The sequence below is a fragment of the Neophocaena asiaeorientalis genome, unplaced genomic scaffold, assembly GCF_003031525.2.
Source record: "Neophocaena asiaeorientalis asiaeorientalis breed wild unplaced genomic scaffold, Neophocaena_asiaeorientalis_V1.1 scaffold12, whole genome shotgun sequence".
NCBI classification, from domain to species: Eukaryota; Metazoa; Chordata; class Mammalia; order Artiodactyla; family Phocoenidae; genus Neophocaena; species Neophocaena asiaeorientalis.
In genome coordinates, this window is record NW_020173297.1 from 140,858 (window position 1) to 162,337 (window position 21,480).

The 21,480-nt window shown below is 37.9% G+C and overlaps 1 pseudogene; it reads right to left on the minus strand.

Moving 5' to 3' along the window:
• Window positions 1–20,505: 20,505 nt before the first annotated feature.
• Window positions 20,506–20,912, minus strand: LOC112400372 (60S ribosomal protein L32 pseudogene; annotated as a pseudogene).
• Between the last annotated feature and the right edge of the window lie 568 nt (window positions 20,913–21,480).

The window sequence follows — 21,480 nt, forward strand, 5'->3', positions numbered from 1 at the left end:
AGGAGATCTTAAGAGACCTCTAAGACAACATCAAATGTACTAACATTTGTATTATAAGGGTCCCAGATAGAGAAGAGAGAGAGAGGGAGAGAAAACTTATTTGAAGAAATAATCGCTGCAAAATTCTCTAACCTGAGGAAGGAAACAGACATACAGGTACAGGAAGCACAGACATTCCCAAACAAGATAAGCCCAAAGAAATTCACACTAAGACATATAATTAAAATAGTAGAAATTAATGATAGAGAGAACCAAAGTCAACAAGAGAAAAACAACTAGTTACATACAAAGGAAACCCTGTAAGACTATAAGCTGATTTTTCAGCAGAAAATTTATAGGCCAGAAGGAATTGGCAACATATATTTAAAGTGTTGAAAAAAAAACTTACAACCTATAATATTCTATCTGGCAAAGTTATCATTCAGAATTAAAGGAAAAATAGTTTCCCAGACAATAAAATCTAAAGAAGTTCATCACCACTAAACTAGCTGTACAATAAATGTAAAGAAGGTCCTTTTAAGTGGAAAAGAAAAGGCCATAACTAGAAACAAGAAAATATATGAAAAGAAAAATCTCATCAGTAAAGGCAAATATATAGTATAGGCACAGTGAACCAATCACTTAAAAGCTAGTATGAAGGTTTAAAAACAAGAAATTGTACAATCAACTATAACAACAGTAATTAGTTAAGGGATATACATAATAAAGAGGTATAAACTGTGACATCAAAAACAAAACTTGCCTGAGGGGAGTAAAAATGTAGTACTTTTAGAATGGCTTCAAACCTAAGCACCTATAGTTTAAAATAGACAGCTATACATGCAGGTCGATATATATGAACCTCATGGTGACCACAAACCACAAACCTACAATGGATATACAAAAAACTAAAGAGAAAGGAATCCAAACATAACACTAAAGGAATCTACCAAACCACATGGGAAGAAACGAAAAGAAGGCAGGAACAGATAAAAACAACCAGAAAACAATTAACAAAATGTAAATAAGTACATACCCACCAATAACTACTATGATGTAAGTGGACTAAATGCTCAAATCAAAAGACATAGAGTAATAGACATTCTGACAGGTGTGAGGTGATATCTCACTGTGATTTCAACTTGCATCTTCCTGATGATTAGTCACATGTGTCTGTTGGCCATCTGCATGTCCTCTTAGGAAAAATGTCTATTCAGGTCTTCTGCCCATTTTAAAATCAAGTTGTTGTTTTTTGTTTGATTGTTTTGTTTTGTTTTGTTTTTGATATTGAGTTTTATGAGTTGTTTATATAGTTTGGATATTAACCCCTTATTGGCCATATCACTTGCAAATATTTTCTCCAATTCTGTAGGTTGTATTTTCATTTTGTTGATGGTTTCCTTTGCTATACAAAAGCTTTTAAGTTTAAATAGGCCCCATTTGTTTACTTTTGTTATTATTTCCTTTGTTTAGTAGATGGATCCAAAAAAATATTACTATGATTTATGTCAAAGAGTGTTCTGTTTTTGCCTATACAAAAGCTTTTTTGCTATACAAAAGCTTTTAAGTTTAATTAGGCCCCATTTGTTTACTTTTGTTTTTATTTCCATTTCTCTAGGAGGTGGATCCTATATCAAAGATAAGGTACATGTAGAAGTATGAGATTAGATCACTCTATAACACCATACACACAAATAAGCTCAAAATGGATTAAAGACCTAAATGTAAGGCCAGAAACTACCAAACTCTTAGAGGAAAACATAGGCAGAACACTCTATGACATAAATCACAGCAAGATCCTTTTTGACCCACCTCCTAGAGAAATGGAAAGAAAAACAAAAATAAACAAATGGGACCTAATGAAACTTCAAAGCTTTTGCACAGCAAAGGAACCCTTAAACAAGACCAAAAGACAACCCTCAGAATGGGAGAAAATATTTGCAAATGAAGCAACTGACAAAGGATTAATTTCCAAAATTTACAAGCAGTTAATTCAGCTCAATAACAAAAAAACAAACAACCTAATCCGAAAGTCGGCAGAAGACATAGACATTTCTCCAAAGAAGATATACAGACTTCCAACAAACACATGAAAGAATGCTCAACATCATTAATTATTAGAGAAATGCAAATAAAAACTACAGTGTGATATCTCGCACCAGTAAGAATGGCCATCATCAAAAAATCTAGAAACAATAAATGCTGGAGTGGTTGTGGAGTAAAGGGAGCACTGCTGCACTGCTCATGGGAATGTGAATTGGTTCAGCCACTATGAAGAACAATATGGAGGTTCCTTAAAAAACTACAAATAGAAAGCTTTGTAGTATTGTCTGAAGTCAGGGAGCCTGATTCCTCCAGCTCCACTTTTCGTTCTCAAGATTTCTTTGGTTATTCGGGGTCTTTTGTATTTCCCTATAAATTGTGACATTTTTTGTTCTAGTTCTGTGAAAATTGCCAGTGGTAGTTTGATAGGGATTTCATTGGATCTGTAGATTGCTTTGGGTAGTAGAGTCATTTTCACAATGCTGATTTTTCCAATCTAAGAACATGGTATATCTCTCCATCTATTTATATCATCCTTAATTTCTTTCATCAGTATTTTATAATGTTCTGCATACAGGTTTTTGTCTCCTTAGGTAGGGTTATTCCTACATATTTTGTTATTTTTGTTGCAATGGTAAATGGGAGTGTTAATTTCACTTTCAGATTTTTCATCATTAGTGTATTGGAATGCCAGAGATTCCTGTGCATTAATTTTGAATCCTGCTACATTACAAAATTCATTGATTAGCTCTAGTAGTTTTCTGGTAGCATCTTTAGGATTCTCTATGTATAGTCTCATGTCATCTGCAAACAGTGACAGCTTTACTTCTTCTTTTCCGATTTGGATTCATTTTGTTTCCTTTTCTTCTCTGATTGCTGTGGTTAAAACTTCCAAAACTATGTTGAATAAGAGTGGTGAGAGTGGGCAACCTTGTCTTGTTCCTGATCTTAGTGGGAATGATTTCAGTTTCTCACTACTGAGGACGATGTTGACTGTGGGTTTCTCATATATGGCCCTTATTATGTTGAGGAAAGTTCCCTCTATGCCTGCTTTCTGCAGGGTTTTTATGATAAATGGGTGTTGAATTTTGTCGAAAGTTTTCTCTGCATATATTGAGATGATCTCATCGGTTTTCTTCTTCAATTTGTTAATATGGTGTATCACATTGATAGATTTGCGTATATTTAAGAATCCTTGCATTCCAGGAATAAAGCCCACTTGATCATTGTGTATGATCCTTTTAATGTGCTGTTGGATTCTGTTTGCTAGTATTTTGTTGAGGATTTTTGCATCTATGTTCATCAGTGATATTGGCCTGTAGTTTTCTTTCTTTGTGACATCCTTGTCTGGTTTTGGTATCAAGGTGATGGTTGCCTCGTAGAAGGAGTTTGTCACTGTTTCTCCCTCTGCTATATTTTGGAAGAGTTTGAGAAGGATAGGTGCTAGCTCTTCTCTAAATGTTTGATAGAATACGTCTGTGAAGCCATAGGGTCCTGGGCTTTTGTTTGTTGGAAGATTTTTAAGCACAGTTTCTGATCTCTTCATATTTTCTATTTCTTCCTGATTCGGTCTTGGCAGGTTGTGCATTTCTAAGAATTTGTGCATTTCTTCCAGGTTGTCCATTTTATTCGCATAGAGTTGCTTGTAGTAATCTCTCATAATCTTCTGTATTTCTGCAGTGTCAGTTGTTAACTTCTTTTTCATTTCTAATTCTATTGATTTGAGTCTTCTCCCTTTTTTTCTTGATGAGTCTCGCTAATGGTTTATCAATTTTGTTTATCTTCTCAAAGAGCCAGCATTTAATTTTATTGATCTTTTCTGTCATTTCCTTCATTTCTTTTTCATTTATTTCTGATTTGATCTTTATGATTTCTTTCCTTATGCTAACTTCGGCTTTCTTTTTTTTTTTTTTCTTCTTCTTTCTCTAATTGCTTTAGGTGCGAGGTTAGGTTGTTTATTCGAGATGTTTTCTCCTTCTTAAGGTAGGATTTTATTGCTATGAACTTCCCACTTAGAACTGCTTTTGCTTCATCCCATAGGTTTTGCACCATTGTGTCTCCATTTTAATTTGTTTCTAGGTATTTTTTGATTTCCTCTTTGATTTCTTCAGTGATCACTTAGTTATTAAGTCGTGTATAGTTTAGCCTCCATGTGTTTGTGTTTTTCACAGACCTTTTCCTGTAATTGATATCTAGTTTCACAGTGTTGTGGTCGGAGAAGATACTTGATATAATTTCAGTTTTCTTAAATTTACCAAAGCTTGATTTTTGACCCAAGTTATGATCTACCCTGGAGAATATTCCATGAGCACTTGAGAAAAATGTGTATTCTATTGTTTTTGCATGGAATGTCCTATAAATCTCAATTAAGTCCGTCTTGCTTAATGTATCATTTAAAGTTTGTGTTTCCTCATTTATATTCATTTTGGATGATCTGTCCATTGGTGAAAGTGGGGTGTTAAAGTTCCCTACTCTGAATGTGTTACTGTCGATTTCCTCTTTTATGGCTCTTAATATTTGCCTTATGTATTGTGGTGCTCCTATCTTCGGTGCATAAATATTTACAATTGTTACATCTTCTTGGATCGATCCCTTGATAATTATGTAGTGTCCTTCTTTACCTGTTCTAATAGTCTTTATTGTAAAGTCTACTTTGTCTGATATGAGAATTGCTACTCCAGGTTTCTTTTGGTTTCCATTTGCATCAAATAACTTTTTCCATCCCCTTACTTTCAGTCTGTATGTGTCTGTAGGTCTGAAGTAGTTCTCTCGTAGACAGCATAAATATGGGTCTTGTTTTTGTATCCATTCAGCCAGTCTGTGTCTTTTGGTGGGAGCACTTAGTCCATTCACATTTAAGGTAATTATCGATATGTATGTTTCTATTCCCATTTTCTTAATTGTTTTGGGTTTGTTATTGTAGGCCTTTTCCTTCTCTTGTGTTTCTTACCTAGAGAAGTTAGGGTGTTAAAGTTCCCTACTCTGAATGTGTTACTGTCGATTTCCTCTTTTATGGCTCTTAATATTTGCCTTATGTATTGTGGTGCTCCTATCTTCGGTGCATAAATATTTACAATTGTTACATCTTCTTGGATCGATCCCTTGATAATTATGTAGTGTCCTTCTTTACCTGTTCTAATAGTCTTTATTGTAAAGTCTACTTTGTCTGATATGAGAATTGCTACTCCAGGTTTCTTTTGGTTTTCATTTGCATGGAATATCTTTTTCCATCCCCTTACTTTCAGTCTGTATGTGTCTGTAGGTCTGAAGTAGTTCTCTCGTAGACAGCATAAATATGGGTCTTGTTTTTGTATCCATTCAGCCAGTCTGTGTCTTTTGGTGGGAGCACTTAGTCCATTCACATTTAAGGTAATTATCGATATGTATGTTTCTATTCCCATTTTCTTAATTGTTTTGGGTTTGTTATTGTAGGCCTTTTCCTTCTCTTGTGTTTCTTACCTAGAGAAGTTCCTTTAGCATTTGTTGTAAAGCTGGTTTTGTGGTGCTGAACTCTCTCAGCTTTTGCTTATCTGTAAAGGTTTTAATTTCTCCATCAAATGTGAATGAGATCCTTGCTGGGTAGAGTAATCTTGGTTGTAGGTTTTTCCCTTTCATCACTTTAAATATGTCCTGCCAGTCCCTTCTGGCTTGCAGGGTTTCTGCTGAAAGGTCAGCTGTTAACCTTATGGGGATTCCTTTGTGTGCTATTTGTTGTTTTTTGCTTGCTGCTTTTAATCTGTTTTCTTTGTATTTAATTATTGACAGTTTGATGAATGTGTCTTGGTGTTTTTCTCCTTGGCTTTATCCTGTATGGGATTCACTGTGCTTCCTGGACTTGATTAACTATTTCCTTTCCCATATTAGGGAAGTTTTCAACTGTAATCTCTTCAACTATTTTCTCAGTCCCTTTCTTTTTCTCTTCTTCTTCTTGGTACCCTATAATTCGAATGTTGGTGCATTTAAGTTTGTCACAGAGATCTCTGAGACTGTCCTCAATTCTTTTCATTCTTCTTTTGTTATTCTGCTGTGCAGTAGTTATTTCCACTATTTTATCTTCCAGGTCACTTCTCCGTTCTTCTGCCTCTGTTATTCTGCTATTGATCCCTTCTAGAGTATTTTTAATTTTATTTATTGTGTTGTTCATCATTGCTTGTTTCCCCTTTAGTCCTTCTAGGTCCTTGTTAAATGTTTCTTGCATTTTGTCTATTCTATTTCCAAGGTTTTGGATCACCTTTGCTATCATTTTTCTGAATTCTTTTTCAGGTAGACTGCCTATTTCTTCTTAATTTGTTAGGTCTGCTGGGTTTTTATCTTGCTCCTTCATCTGCTGTGTGTTTTTCTGCTTCTCATTTTGCTTATCTTACTGTGTTTGGGGTCTCGTTTTTGCAGGCTGCAAGTCCATAGTTCCCGTTGTTTTTGGTGTCTGTCTCCAGTGGCTAAAGTTGGTTCAGTGGGTTGTGTAGGCTTCCTTGTGGAGGCGACTAGTGCCTGTGTTCTGGTGGATGAGGCTGGATCTTGTCTTTCTGGTGGGCAGGTCCACGTCTGGTGGTGTGTTTTGAGGTGTCTTTGCCCTTATTATGATTTTAGGCAGCCTCTCTTCTAATGGTTGGGGTTGTGGTCCTCTCTTGCTAGTCGTTTGGCGTAGGATGTCTAGCATTGTAACTTGCTGGTCGTTGAGTGAAGCTGGGTGTTGGTGTTGAGATGGAGATCTCTGGGAGATTTTTGCCATTTGATATTACGTGGAGCTGGGAGGTCTCTTGTGGACCAGTGTCCTGAAGTTGGCTCTCCCACCTCAGAGGCACAGCACTGACTCCTGGCTGCAGCACCAAGAGCCTTTTTTCCACATGGCTTAGAATAAAAGGGAGAAAAAGTAGAAAGAAAGAGGATAAACTAAAATAAAATAAAGTTTTTTAAATAAAAATAACAAATAATTATTAAGAAAAAATATTTTAAAAGTTAAACACAAACAAACAAACAAAAAAAACGGATGGGGCTTCCCTGGTGGCGCAGTGGTTGAGAGTCCGCCTACCAATGCAGGGGACACGGGTTCGTGCCCCGGTCTGGGAGGATCCCACATGCCGCGGAGCCACTGGGCCCATGAGCCGTGGCTGCTGAGCCTGCGTGTCCGGAGCCTGTGCAGATTTAATCTGCTGCTCCTGAGGCTGCTGGGAGAAATATCCCTTTCTCTACTTTGTTCGCACAGCTCCTGGGGCACAGCTTTTGATTTGGCCCTGCCTCTGCATGTCGGTTACCGGAGAGCATCTGTTCTTCACTCAGACCAGACGGGGTTAAATGAGCAGTTGATTCGGGGTCTCTGGCTCACTCAGGCTGGGGGGAGGGAGGGGCATGGAGCACAGGGCTAGCTTGTGGCAGCAGAGGCCAGCTGCACTTTGCACCAGCCTGAGGCATGCCGTGCATTCTCCTGGGGAAATTGTCCCTGGATCCCAGGACCCTGGCAGTTGTGGGTTGCACAGGCTCGCTGGAAGACAGGTGTGGATAGTGACCTGTGCTTCCACACAGGCTTCTTGGTGGCGGAAGCAGCAGCCTTAGTGTCTTGTACCCATCTCTGTTGTCCGCACTGACAGCCACAGCTTGCGCCCATCTCTGGAGCTCCTTTAAGCAGTGCTCTTAATCCCCTCTCCTCTCGCACCAAGAAACAAAGAGGGACGAAAACGTCTCTTGCCTATTCGGCAGCTCCAGACCTTTCCCTGGATTTCCTCCCTGCTAGCCGTTGTGTACTAACGCCTTCAGGCTGTGTTCATGCTGCCTGTCCTCTCCCTGTGATCCGACCAAAGCCAGAGCCTCAGTTCCCAGCCCACGCCCACCCCGGAGAGTGAGCAGACAAGCCTCTCGGGCTGTTGAGTGCTGGTCGGCACCGATCCTCTGTGCGGGAATCTCTCCGCTTTGCCCTCTGCACCCCTGTTGCTGCAATCTCCTCTGAGGCTCCAAAACACCCCCCCTCTGCCACCCACAGTCTCCAACTGCGAGGGGGCTTCCTAGTGTGTGGAAACATTTCCTCCTTCACAGCTTCCTCCCACTGGTGCAGATCTCTGTTTTTTCTTTTGCCCTGCCCAGGTACATGGGGAGTTTCTTGCCTTTTGGGAGGTCTGAGGTCTTCTGCCAGCATTCAGTAAGTTTTCTGTAGGGGTTGTTCCATGTGTAGATGTTTTCTGATGTATCTGTGGGGAGGTAGGTGATCTCCGTGTCTTACTCTTCCACCTTTCCCTCCCTCCCTCCTATTTCATTCTTTTTAATGTCTGAGTAATATTCCATTGTATATGCATAACACACCTTCTTTATCCATTGCTCTGTCGAAGGACATTTAAGATACTTACATATCATGACTATTGTAAATAGTGATAAAATGAACATTAAGGTGCATGTGTATTTTCGAATTATGCTTTTCTCCAGGTATATGCCTAGGAATGGAATTGCTGGATCATATGATAGCTCTATTTTTATTTTTTTTAAAGAATCTTCATATTGTTCTCCATAGTGTTTGCACCAATTTACAGTCCCAATATCAGTGTAAGAGGGTTCCTTTTTCTCCACACCCTCTCCAGCATTTATTACTTGTAGACTTTTTGATGATGGCCATTATGACTGGATCAGGTGATACCTCATTGTAGTTTTGATTTGCATTTCTCTGATAATTAGCAATGTTGAGCAACTTCTCATGTGCCTGTTGGCCATCTCTGTGTCTTTGGAGAAATGCCTATTTAGATCTTCCACCCATTTTTGATTGGTTTGTTTGTTTCTTTGGTTTTTTTTTTTTTGTTTGTTTGTTTCTTTTTTTGGTATTGTACTGCATGAGCCGTTTGTATATTTTGGAGGTTAATTCCTTGTTGGTTGCTTCATTTGCAAACATATTCTCCCATTCTGTGGTTTGCCTTTTCATTTTATTTATGGTTTCCTTTGGTGTGCAAAGGATTTTAAGTTTACTTAGGTCCCATTTGTTTATCTTCATTTTTATTTTCATTACTCTAATAAGTGGATACAAAAACATCTTGCTGCAATGTATGTCAAAGAGCGTTCTGCCTATCTTTTCCTCTAAGAGTTTTAGAGTAACTGGTCTTACATTTAGATACTTAATCCATTTTGAGTTTACTGTTGTATATGGTGTTAGAGAATATTCTAATTTCATTCTTTTTCATGTATCTGTCCAATTTCCCCAGCACCACTTGTTGAAGAGACTGTCATCTCTCTGCTGTATATATTCTTGCATCCTTTGTTGTAAATTAATTAACCATAGATTCCTGGGTTTATTTCTGGGCTTTCTAACCTCTTCCATTGATCAATATTTCTGTATTTGTGGCAGTACTATACTGTTTTGATTACTCTAGCTTTGTATTGTATATAATAGTATAGCTAGAAGTCAGAGAGCCTGATTCCTCCAGCTTCGTTTTTCTTTCTCAGGACTGATTTGGCTATTTGGGATTTTTTTATGTTTCCATACAAATTTAAAGATTTTTTTATTCTAGTTCTGAGAAAATGTAAGGCCTGTGTTTCCTTACTGATCTACTGTCTGGATGATCTGTCCATTGATGTAAGTGGTGTATTAATGTCCCCCACTATTAATGTGTTACTGTTGATTTCTCCTTTTATGGCTGTTAGTATTTGCCTTATATATTGAAGTGCTCCTATGTTGGGTACATATATGTTTACGATTGTCATATCTTCTTGGTTTGATTCCTTGATCATTATGTAGTGTCCTTCTTTGTCTCTTATAACACTTTATTTTGAAGTTTAGTTTGTCTGATATAAGTATTTTTACTCCAGCTTGCTTTTGATTTCCATTTGCATGAAATACCTTTCTCCATGTGCTCACTTTCAGTCTGTGTGTGTCCCTAGATCTGAAGTAGTCTCTTGAAGACAGTATATATACCAGTCTTTTTTGTATCCATTCAGTCAGTCTATGTCTTTTGGTTGGAGCATTTAGTCCATTTACATTTAAGTCAATTATCAGTATGCATGTTCTTATTGCCATTTTTTTAAGTGTTTAGGATTTGATTTTGTAGGGCTTTTTTCCTCCTTTCCTCTTTTGTTCTCTTCTCTTGTGATTTGATGACTATCTTTAGAGTTGTGTTTGAATTGCTTTTTCTTTTTTGTATGTGTATCTATTGTAGATTTTTGGTTTGTGGTTACCATGAGGTTTTTATATAGCAGTCTGTATATATCCAAGATTGTTTTAAGTTGATGGTCTCTTAATTTCAAATGCATTTCCAATATCCTGCATTTGTACTCTCCTCTTTTTATGATTGCTGATTTTGATATGATATTTCAGTGTGGATAATTTCCTACTTTTACTGTATGTTTGCCTTTACTGGTGAGCATTCCCATTCATAATTTTCCTGTTTCTAGTTGTGGGGTTTTCTTTTCTGCCTAGAGATTTCCTTTAGCATTTGTTGTAAAGCTGGTTTTCTGGTGCTGAATTCTCTTAGATTTTGCTTGTCTATAAAGCTTTAGATTTCTCTGTCAAAACTGAATGAAAGCCTTGCTGTGTAGAGTATTCTTGGTTGTAGGTTTTTCCCTTTCATCACTTTAAATATATCGTACCACTTCCTTCTGGCCTACAGAGTTTCTTCTGAAAAATTAGCTGATAACTGTATGGATTTCCCTTGTTTGTTATTTTTCCCTTGTTGTTTTTAATATCTTCTCTTTGTCTTCAATTTTTGTGAATTTGATTACTGTGTGTCTTGTCATGTTTCTTCTTAGGTTTAGCCTATATGGAACTCTGTACTTCCTGGAAGTGAGTGTTTCCTTTCCCATATTAGGAATTTTTGTCTATTACCTCCTCAAATATTTTCTCAGGCCCTTTCTCCCTCTTCTCCTTCTGGGACCCCTATAATGTGAATGTTGGTGTGTTTAATGTTATTCCAGAGGTCTCTTAGACCATCATTTCTTTTCATGCTTTTTTCTTTATTCTCTTCTGCAGCAGTGATTTCCACTGCTCTGTCTTCCAGATCACTTATTTGCTCTTCTGCATTGTTAATCTCTGTTCTTTAAATCTTCTAGCTCTTTGTTAAATATTTCTTGCATCTTATCAGTCTGCATCTCCATTCTTTTTCTGAGATCTTGGATAATCTTTACTATTATTACTCTGAATTATTTTTCAGGCAGATTTCTTGTCTCTGCTTCACTTAGTTGTTTTTCTGGGGTTTTATCTTGTTCCTTCATCTGAGATATATTTCTCTGTCATCTCATTTTGTCTAACTTTCTGTGTTTGTGGTCTCCGTTTCTCAGGCTACAGCTTTGTAGTTCCTCTTGCTTCTGGTGTCTGCCTCTGGCAGGTGAGATTGGTCCAGGAGCTTGTGCAGACTTCCTGGTGGGAGGAACTAGTGCCTGCTCACAGATGAGTGGAGCTGGGTCTTGTCCCTCTGATGGTCAGCGCCATGTCAAGGAGTATGTTTAGAGGTGGCTGTGCCCTCAGAACAACTTTAAGCAGCCTGTCTTCTGGGATAAGTAGGAGCAGACCCATTCCTGAGCAATATTATTCACAGAGTTTTTAGCTCCAGAAGAGTAGCATAAGCAAATAGTGCGATCCAAAATCATATTTTTAACTGAGCTGTCTTATTTCTCTTACTCCCCTTTCCATTCTTGTGCCATGAGTGATGAAGTCTTTTGTCTCTGACAAAGGAGTTTCATGTCTTCTGCCAGTATCTGATTTTAAGACCTTACCTAATGGCACAGTAATACAGAAAGCATGGATGACAGAGGTAGATCCATGCTGCACTCCAGCCTGCTTTTCCCTCCATGGTTTCTCTCTGCCCCTTTAAATGATTTTTATCTACTACATATACCTCTCAGAATTCTCTAATGAGAAATTACCATAAATGCAAAAATTTCTCCTTTAAAGCTAAAATGTATTACCTCAGTATCTTTCTTCACAAGTGGGCAAAAAAAAGCTCATTTACTTTTTTTAATTTTTCAAATTGTACTTGTAAATATATGTGTCTTAAAATTTACAATGGTTTAAAGGGGTATAAGAAATTAAACAACACTGTTAAACTAAAATACTTATAAAAAGAAATTCTAAGCAGCTTGGATATATGCCTTTGATGATTTTACACTGTTCACTCTTGTGAGCACTAATCTAAGGCTCTATTTGAGACTAAGCTACAAATATGTTGCTTCCCATAACTGTTTACAATTGGGCTTTGCTCTGTGCTACATCCCTTCTTATGTACTCTTACTACACTGGTGTTTTAATTCTCAGAAGTATACATGAAGGCAGAAATGTATAGACCTTTCAATTTACTAAATTACTGTACTCAGCCTCAGTATATAAGTGAGGGTATTGATGCATAGAAACTTATTGATGTAGCAAAAATATTTTCCCCCTGTATGTGCTGAACATTTGAAACTACTCCAAATTACAGTTAAATAGAAAAACAAAGAAATGCAAAAAAAATGATCGAGTCCCAACACTACTTCATCTTCAGTGCTGCACCTCTAAACCCAGTTCCCATTATGCTCTAAAATCCGAGTGGTTTATAGAAAAATTTATAGTTAAAAATAGTGAAGGTAACTTGGCATTTTCTCTCTTTCTCCTCATAAATCACTGTAAAAAATGAGAAGAGTGAGAAACAGAAGGAAAAGAAAAACTTTTTCTACAATGGTACTAAGAGATACCTCAAGCTCCAAATGACATAACAAGAGAAAGACTGCCCAAATAATGGTGGTCAAGTAGAACTGAGGGGCTACAAGGAGACAGACTACCTGTGGCTCAGTAAAACCTGGCAAGTAAGTGGTATAGCCTGAAATACAAAACCAGTGATGACTTGTTTGATACAACAGAAAAAGTGTTCAAGTGTACTAGCTGAAGCTTTCTTAGACTCCATTAAGCATAAAGTCTTAAGAAGCTATGGAGATGAGGCTGAATCAGAATTAATGTAAACTTGTAACATTTAGAAGAAATTAACTATCAGTTGGTCAGGGAAAAAATAAAGACTCCACCTGTCCTGATTCTAGTTTCCTGAGTCTAAAAAAAACACACTCTCATAATAGCCTTTTGACATTAGGAGAATATCTGACAGTTTAGAACATCTTTTTATTCCCTTCCTCATATAAGTTTCCTAAATAGAGCCATTCCACGAATAATGCAACACATAAAGAGTTGAATAAAATAAGTACGTAATGATCAAATACATTGCCATTAATTGTAAAGAAAATACTTTTCTAAGTTAGGAGCACATACAGATATAAAAGAACACACTGAGGATCTTCAAGATGGCAGATGAGTAAGACGTGGAGATCCCCTTCTCATAAATACATCAAAAATACATCTACATGTGGAACAACTCATACAGAACACCAACTGAATGCTGGCAGAAAACGTCATACTTCCCAAAAGGCAAGAAAATCCACACATACCTGAGTAGGGAAAAAGAAAAAAAAAAAACAGAGACAAAAAATAGGGATGGAACTGCACCGCTGAGAGGAAGATGTGAAGGAGGGAAAGATTCCACACACTAAGAATCCCCTTCACTTGTGGAAATGAGGGGTGGGTGGGGAGAAAGCTTTGGAGCAAAGGAGGAGAGTGCAGCAACAGAGGTGCAGAGGGCAAAGTGGAGAGATTCCCACACAGAAGATTGGTACCAACCAGCACTCACCAGCCTGAGAGGCTTCCCTGCTCTCCCACCAGGGTGCGTGGGGGCTTGGAGCTGAATCTCAAGCTTTGAAGGTCAGACCAGAGGGAAAGGACTGGGGTTGGCTTCATGAAGACAGCCTGAGGGGGCCTAGCACACCACAGCTAGACTGCAGGGAACCCGGGAAAAAGTCTGGAAATTCCAAAGAGTCAAGAGACCATTGTTTTGGGGTGCATGAGGAAAGATTCAGAACACCACCTAAACGAGCTTCAGAGCCCAGCGCGATACGCAGCTGTCAGTGTAGACTCCAGAGACAGGCATGAAATGTTAAAGCTGCTGTTGCAGCCACAAATAATCCTGTGTGCAAGCATAGGTCACTATCCACACCACCCCTCCCAGGAGCCTCTGCAGCTCACCACTTCCAGGGTCCTGGGAAAAAGGGACAAAATCCCCTCAAGAATACATGGCATGCTTCAGGCAGTTGCAATGTCATGATGGCTTCCGCCGCCTCAGGCTCACCCTGGATTCCATACCCATCCGTGCCCCTGGCCTGAGTGAGCTAGAGCTCCCTAATCAGCGGCTCCTTCAACCCTCTCCTGTCTGGGCAAAGAACAGACACCACAGGGTGACCTACATGCTGTGGCACGGTCAGATCCAAAGCTGAACCCCGGGAGCTGTGCGAACAAGGAAGAGAAAGGGAAATTTCTCTGTGCAGCCTCAGGAGAAGTGGATTAAGTCCCCACAGTCAACTTGATGTACCCTGCATTGGTGGAATACCTGAATAAACAACGAATCATCCCAAGCTGAGGTAGTGGAATTTAGGAGCAACTGTAGACTTGGGGTTTGCTGCCTGCCACTGAATAGATTCTGATTTTTATGTTTATCTTAGTATAGGTTTTAGTGCTTGCTATCATTGTTGGATTTCTTTATTGGGTTGGTTGCTCTCTTCTTTTTTATTTATTACTTTTTAATTTTTTAATTTAATAATATTTTAAAATTTCTTATTTTAATAAATTTATTTTACTTTATTTATGTTTTCTTTCTTTTTTTATCTCTCTTTTCTTCTGAGCCGTGTGGCTGATGGGATCTTGGTGTGCTGACTCAGTGCCAGGCCTGAGCCTCTGAGTTGGGAGAGCCAAGTTCAAGACATTGGATCACCAGAGACCTTCTGGCCACAGGTAATATCAATCAGGAATGGTTCTCCCAGAGACCTCCGTCTCAATGCTAAGACCCAGCGTCACTCAACAGTCAGCAAACTCCAGTGCTGGAAACCCCATACCAAACAACTAGCAAGAAAGGAACACAACCCCACCCATAAGCAGACAGGCTACCTAAAACCATAAGTTCAGAGACACCCCAAAACACACCACTGGACGCAGCCCTGCTTACAAGAAAGAAAAAATCAAGCTTCATCCTCCAGAACACAGGCACCAGCCTCCTCCAACAAGAAGCTTACACATCCCTCTGAACCAACCTTATCCACTGGGGGCAGACATCAAAAACAATGGGAACTACTAACCTGCAGCTTGTGTAAAGGAGACCACAAACACAATAAGTTAAGATAAATGAGAAGACAGAGAAATATGCAGCACATGAAGGAGCAAAATAAAAACACACCAGACCAAATGAAGAGGAAATAACCAGTCTACCTGAAAAACAATTCAGAGTAATGATAGTAAACATGATCAAAACTCTTGGAAATAAAATGGAGGAAATATAAGAAACGTTTAAAAAGGACCTAGAAGAACTAAAGAGCAAGCAAACAATGGTGAACAACATAATAAATGAAACTTAAAATTCTCTAGAAAGAATCAATAGCAGAATAACTAAGGCAGAAGATGGATAAGTGACCTGGAAGATAAAATAGAGGAAATAACTACTGCAGAGCAGAATAAAGAAAAAAGAATGAAATGAACTGAGGACAGTCTCAGAGACCTTGGGGACAATATTAAATGCACTAACTTTCTAATTACAAGGGTCCAAGAAGAAGAAGAGAAAAAGAAAGGGACTGAGAAAACATTTGAAGAGATTATGGTTGAAAAATTCCCCAGTGTGGGAAAGAAAATAGTCAGTCAAGTCCAGGAAGCACAGAGAGTCCCATACAGGAAAAATCCAAGGAGAAACTTGCCAAGACACATATGAATCAAGCTATCAAATATTAAATACAAAGAAAAAATATTAAAAGCAGCAAAGGAAAAGCAACAAATAATGTAAAAGGGAATTCCCATAAGGTTAACAGCAGATATTAGAGCAGAAACACTGCAAGCCAGAAGGATGTGCCAGGACTTATTTAAAATGATGAAATGGAAAAACCTACAACCAAAATTACTGTACCCAGCAAAGATCTCCTTCACATTTGATGGAGAAATTAAAACATTTACAGACAAGCAAAAGCTAAGAGAATTCAGCACCACAAAAGCAGTTTTACAACAAATGCTAAAGGAAGTTCTCTAGGCAGGAAACACAAGAAAAGGAACAGACTTACAATAACAAATGCAAAATAATTAAGAAAATAGTAATAGGAACAAACGTATTGATAATTACCTTAAATGCAAATGGATGAAATGTTCCAATCAAAAGACATAAACTTGCTGAATGGATACAAAAAAAAAAAAAAAAAAAAAAAAACCTTAAAATGTGCTGTCTATAAAAAAACTACATAATGTTCAAAGGATCAATCCAAGAAGCAGATATAACAATTGTAAATATCTCTGCACCCAAAAAAGGAACACCTCAATACATAAAGCAAATGGTAGCAGCCTAAAAAGGGGAAATTGAGAGTAACACAATCATAGTAGGGGACTTTAACACACCACTTTCACTAATGGACAGATCATCCAAAATGAAAATAAGGAAGCACAACCTTTAAATGACACATTGAACAAGATGGACATAATTGATATTTACAGGATATTCCATCCAAAAACAAGAGAATACTCTTTCTTTTCAAGTGCTCATGAACATTCTTTGGGATATATCACATCTTGGGACACAAATCAAGCCTCGGTAAGTTTATGAAAATTAAAATCCTATCATGTACCTTCTCCGACCACAACACTAGGAGAGTAGATATCAATTATGGGAAATATAACTGTAAAAAATAAAAACACATGGATGCTAAACAATACACTACTAAATAACCAAGAAATTACTGAAGAGATCAAAGAGGAAATAAAATAATACCTGGAAACAAATGACAATGAAAACAAGATAATCTAAAACCTATGGGAGGGCTTCCCTGGTGGCGCAGTGGTTGAGAGTCCACCTGCTGATGCAGGGGACACGGGTTCGTGTCCTGGTCTGGGAAGATCCCACATGCCGTGGAGTGGCTAGGCCCGTGAGCCATGGCCACTGAGCCTGCGCGTCCGGAGCCTGTGCTTCACAACAGGAGAGGCCACAACAGTGAGAGGCCCGTGTACTGCAAAAAAAAAAAAAAACAAACAACAACAAAAAAAAACCCTATGGGATTCAGCAAAAGCAGTTCTAAGAGGGAATTTTATAGCAATATAATCCTACCTCAAGAAACAAGAATAATCTCAAATAACCAACCTAACCTTACACCTAAGCAATTAGAGAAAGAAGAGCAAACAAAACCCAAAGTTAGCAGATGGAAAGAAATCATAAAAATTAGATCAGAAATATATGAAAAAGAAATGAAGGATACAGTAACAAAGATCAATAAAACTAAAACCTGGTTCTTTGAGACTTGATAAACCATGAGCCAGACTCATCAAGAAAAAAATGAAGAAGACTCAGATCAACAGAATTAGAAATGAAAAAGGAGAAGCAACAATGGACACTGCCGAATTACAAAGGATCATGACAGATTACTACAAACAACTATATGGCAATAAAATGGACCAACTGGAAGAAAAGGGCAAATTCTTAGAAAAGCACAACCTTCCGAGACTGAATCAGGAAGACATAGAAAATATGAACAGACCAATCACATGCACTGAAATTGAAAATGTGGTTAAAAATCTTCCAACAAACAAAAGCCCAGGACCAGATGTCTTCTCAGGAGAATTCTATCAAAAATTTAGAGAAGAGCTAACACCTATCCTTCTCAAAACCTTCTAAATTACAGCAGAGGGAGGAACACTCCCAAACTAATTCTACGAGGCCACCATCACCCTGATAGCGAAACTAGACAAAGATGTCACAAAGGAAGAAAGCTACAGGCCAATATCACATATAAACATAGATGTCAAAATCCTCAACAAAATAATAGCAAACAGAATCCAACAGCACATTAAAAGGATCATACACCATGATCAAGTGGTGTCTAACCCAGGAATGCAAGGATTCTACAATATACACAAATCAATCAATGTGATACACCATATTAACAAACTGAATGATACAAAACATATGTTAATCTCAGTAGATGCAGAAAAAGCTTTTGACAACATTCAACACTCATTTATGATAAAAACCCTCAGAAAGTAGGCATAGAGGGAACTTACATCAACATAATAATGGCCATATATGACAAAGCTACAGCCAACATTTTTCTCAATGGTGAAAAACAGAAACCATTTTCACTAAGATCAGGAGCAAGACAAGGTTACTCACCCTCACCACTATTATTCAACATAGTTTTGGAAGTTTTAGCCACACCAAGCAGAGAAGAAAAGGAAATAAAAGGAATCCAAATTGAAAAAGAAGAAGTAAAACTGTCACTGTTTGTAGAGGATATGATACTATACATAGAGAAACCTAACGATGCTACCAGAAAACTACTAGAGCTTATCAATGAATTTGGTAAAGTAGCAGGATACAAAATAAATGCACAGAAATGTCTTACGTTCCTACACAGTAATGATGAAAATTCTGAAAGAGATAAAGGAAACACTCCCATTTACCATTGCATAACCTTCCTAAGGAGACAAAAGACCTGTATGCAGAAAACTATAAGACACTGATTAAATAAATTATATGTCATCCAAACAGATGGAGAGATATACCATGTTCTTGCATTAGAAGAATCAACATTGTGAAAATGACTATACTACCCAAAGCAATCTATAGGTACAAATCAATCCCTGTCAAACTACCAAGGGCATTTTTCACAGAACTAGAAGAAATAAATTTAAAATTTGTATGGAAACACAGTAGACCCCAAATAGCCAAAGCAATCTTGAGAAAGAAAAACGGAGTTGGAGGAATCAGGCTCCCTGACTTCAGACTATATTACTAAGCTTCAGTAATCAAGACAGTGTGGTACTGGCACAAAACAGAAATATAGATCAATGGAACAGAATAGGAAGCCCAGAGATAAACCCACACACATATGGTCACCTTATAATTGATAAAGGAGGCAAGAATATACAATGGAGTTCAGACAGCCTCTTCAATAATTGGTGCTTCGAAAACTGAACAGCTACATGCAAAAGAATGAAATTAGAACACTTCTTAACACCATACACAAAAATAAACTCAAAATGCATCAAAGACCTAAATGTAAGGCCAGACACTATAAACGTCTTAGAGGAAAACATAGCCAGAACACGCTTTGACATAAATCACAGCAAGGTCCTTTTTGACCCACCTCCTAAAGAAAGGGAAATGAAAACAAAAATAAACCAATTGGACCTAATGAAACTTTTAAGCTTTTCCACACAAAGTAAACCATAAACAAGATGAAAAGACAACCCTCAGAATGAGAGAACATATTTGCAAATGAAGCAACTGACAAAGGATTAATCTCCAAAACATACAAGCAGCTCATGCACCTCAATATCAAAAACACAAACAACCTAATCCAAAAACGGGCCAAAGACCTAAATAGAAATTTCTTCAAAGAAAATATACAGATTGACAACAAACATATTAAAGCATGGTCAGCATCACTAATCATTAGAGAAATGCAAATCAAAACTACAATGAGTTATCACCTCACACTACTAAGAATGGCCATCATTAAAAAGTCTACAAACAATAAATGCTGGAGACGGTGTGGAGAAAATGGTATCCTCTTGCACTGTTGGTTGGAATATATATTTATACAGCCACTATGGAGAACAGTCTGCAGGTTCCTTAAAAAGTTAAAAATAGAACTATCATATGACCAAGCAATCCCACTACTGGGCATATACCCTGAGAAAACCGTAATTCAAAAAGAGTCATGTGCCACAATGTTCATTGCAGCTCTATTTACAATAGTCAGGACATGGAAGCAACCGAAGTGTCCATCAACAGATGCATGGTTAAAAATATGTGGCACATATGTACAGTGGAATATTACTTAGCCATAAAAAGAAACAAAATTGAGTTATTTGTAGTGAGGTGGATGGACCTAGAGACTGTCATATAGAGTGAAGTAAGTCAGAAGGAGAAAAACAAATACTGTATGCTAACAGATATATACAGAATCTAAAAAAAATATTTCTGAAGAACCTAGGGGCAGGCAGGAGAGTAATAAAGACGTATATGTAGAGAATGGACTTGAGCACACAGCGAGAAGGATGGATAATTTGGGAGGAAGTGAGAGAGTGGCATTGACATATATACACTACCAAATGCAAAATAGATAGCTAGTGGGAAGTAGCTGCATAGAACAGGGAGATCAGCTCCATCCTTTGTGACCACTTATAGGGGTGGGATAGGGAGGGTAGGAGGGAGATTCAAGAGGGAGTGGATATGTGGATATATGTATATGTATAGCCGATTCCCTTTGTTATATTGTGGAAACTAACACAACAGCTTAAGGCAATTATACTCCAATAAAGATGTTAAAAAAAGAATAAAATAACACACTTAGGTGGCTTCCATATCTTAGCAACTGTGAATAATGCTACTCTGAACATTGGGATTCATGTATCTTTTCAAATTAGTGTGTTTTTTCGAGTTTTGTGGTTTTATTAACACAAACACAATGTGCACCATGAGATGTCTATTCATTTTCTTCACTGTTCAGCCTGTTATTGGGATTGGTGACTCTGATGGACAGCTGGGGTGCTCTTTCTGCAATGGTTTTGTGGTTCTTGGATAAGATATTGTGAATAATTTCAGCACAGTAAGATTTGTTGCACATCAACAGCACTTCATGCTCCTTGATGCTGTGGACCAGGAACTTCCAGAAGCTGCTGGGCAGCATGTGTTTGTTTTCTTGTTGCTCCCATAACTGATGTTGGGCATCAAGATCTGGCCCTTGAATCTGCTTCACACTCTGTTGTCAATGCCTCTCGCTTTCTGCTGGTTCCACTTTATTTTGATATATCAGTCTGACTGGTGCTGGATGAACTTCTTGGTCCTCCTTTTGATGATCTTGGGCTTCACGAGGGATCTGAGAGCAGCCATGATGCTGAGTAGAAGATGGCTTCCACCCCCGTAGGGAGTTCCAAGGAAGAGAGGGGCTCAAATTAGTGTTTTTGTTTCTTTCAGATATAAACCAGAGTGTGATTGCTGGGTGATATGGCAGTTCTATTTATAATTTTTTGAGAAACCTCTGTACTGTTTTACACAGTGGTTATACCAACTTACATTCCCAGCAACAGTGTACAAATGTTCCCTTTTCTCCACATATTCTCCAACATTTGTTATTTGTGTTCTTTTTGATAATAGCCATTCTGGCAGGTGTGATGTGATATCTCATTGTGGTTTTGATTTGCATTTCCCTGATGATTAATGATGTTGAGCATATTTTCATCTGCCTGTTGAACATCTTCATGTTCTCTTTACAAATATATTTATTCAGGTCTTCTTATTATTAGTCAGGTTGTTTGTTCTTTTGATGTTGAGTTATATGCACTGTTCAGATATTTTGGTTATTAACCCCTTATCAGTCACATTACTTGCAAATATTTTCTTCCATTCGGCAGGTTATCTTTTTATTTTGTTGTTATATTCCTTTGCTGTGCAAAAGATT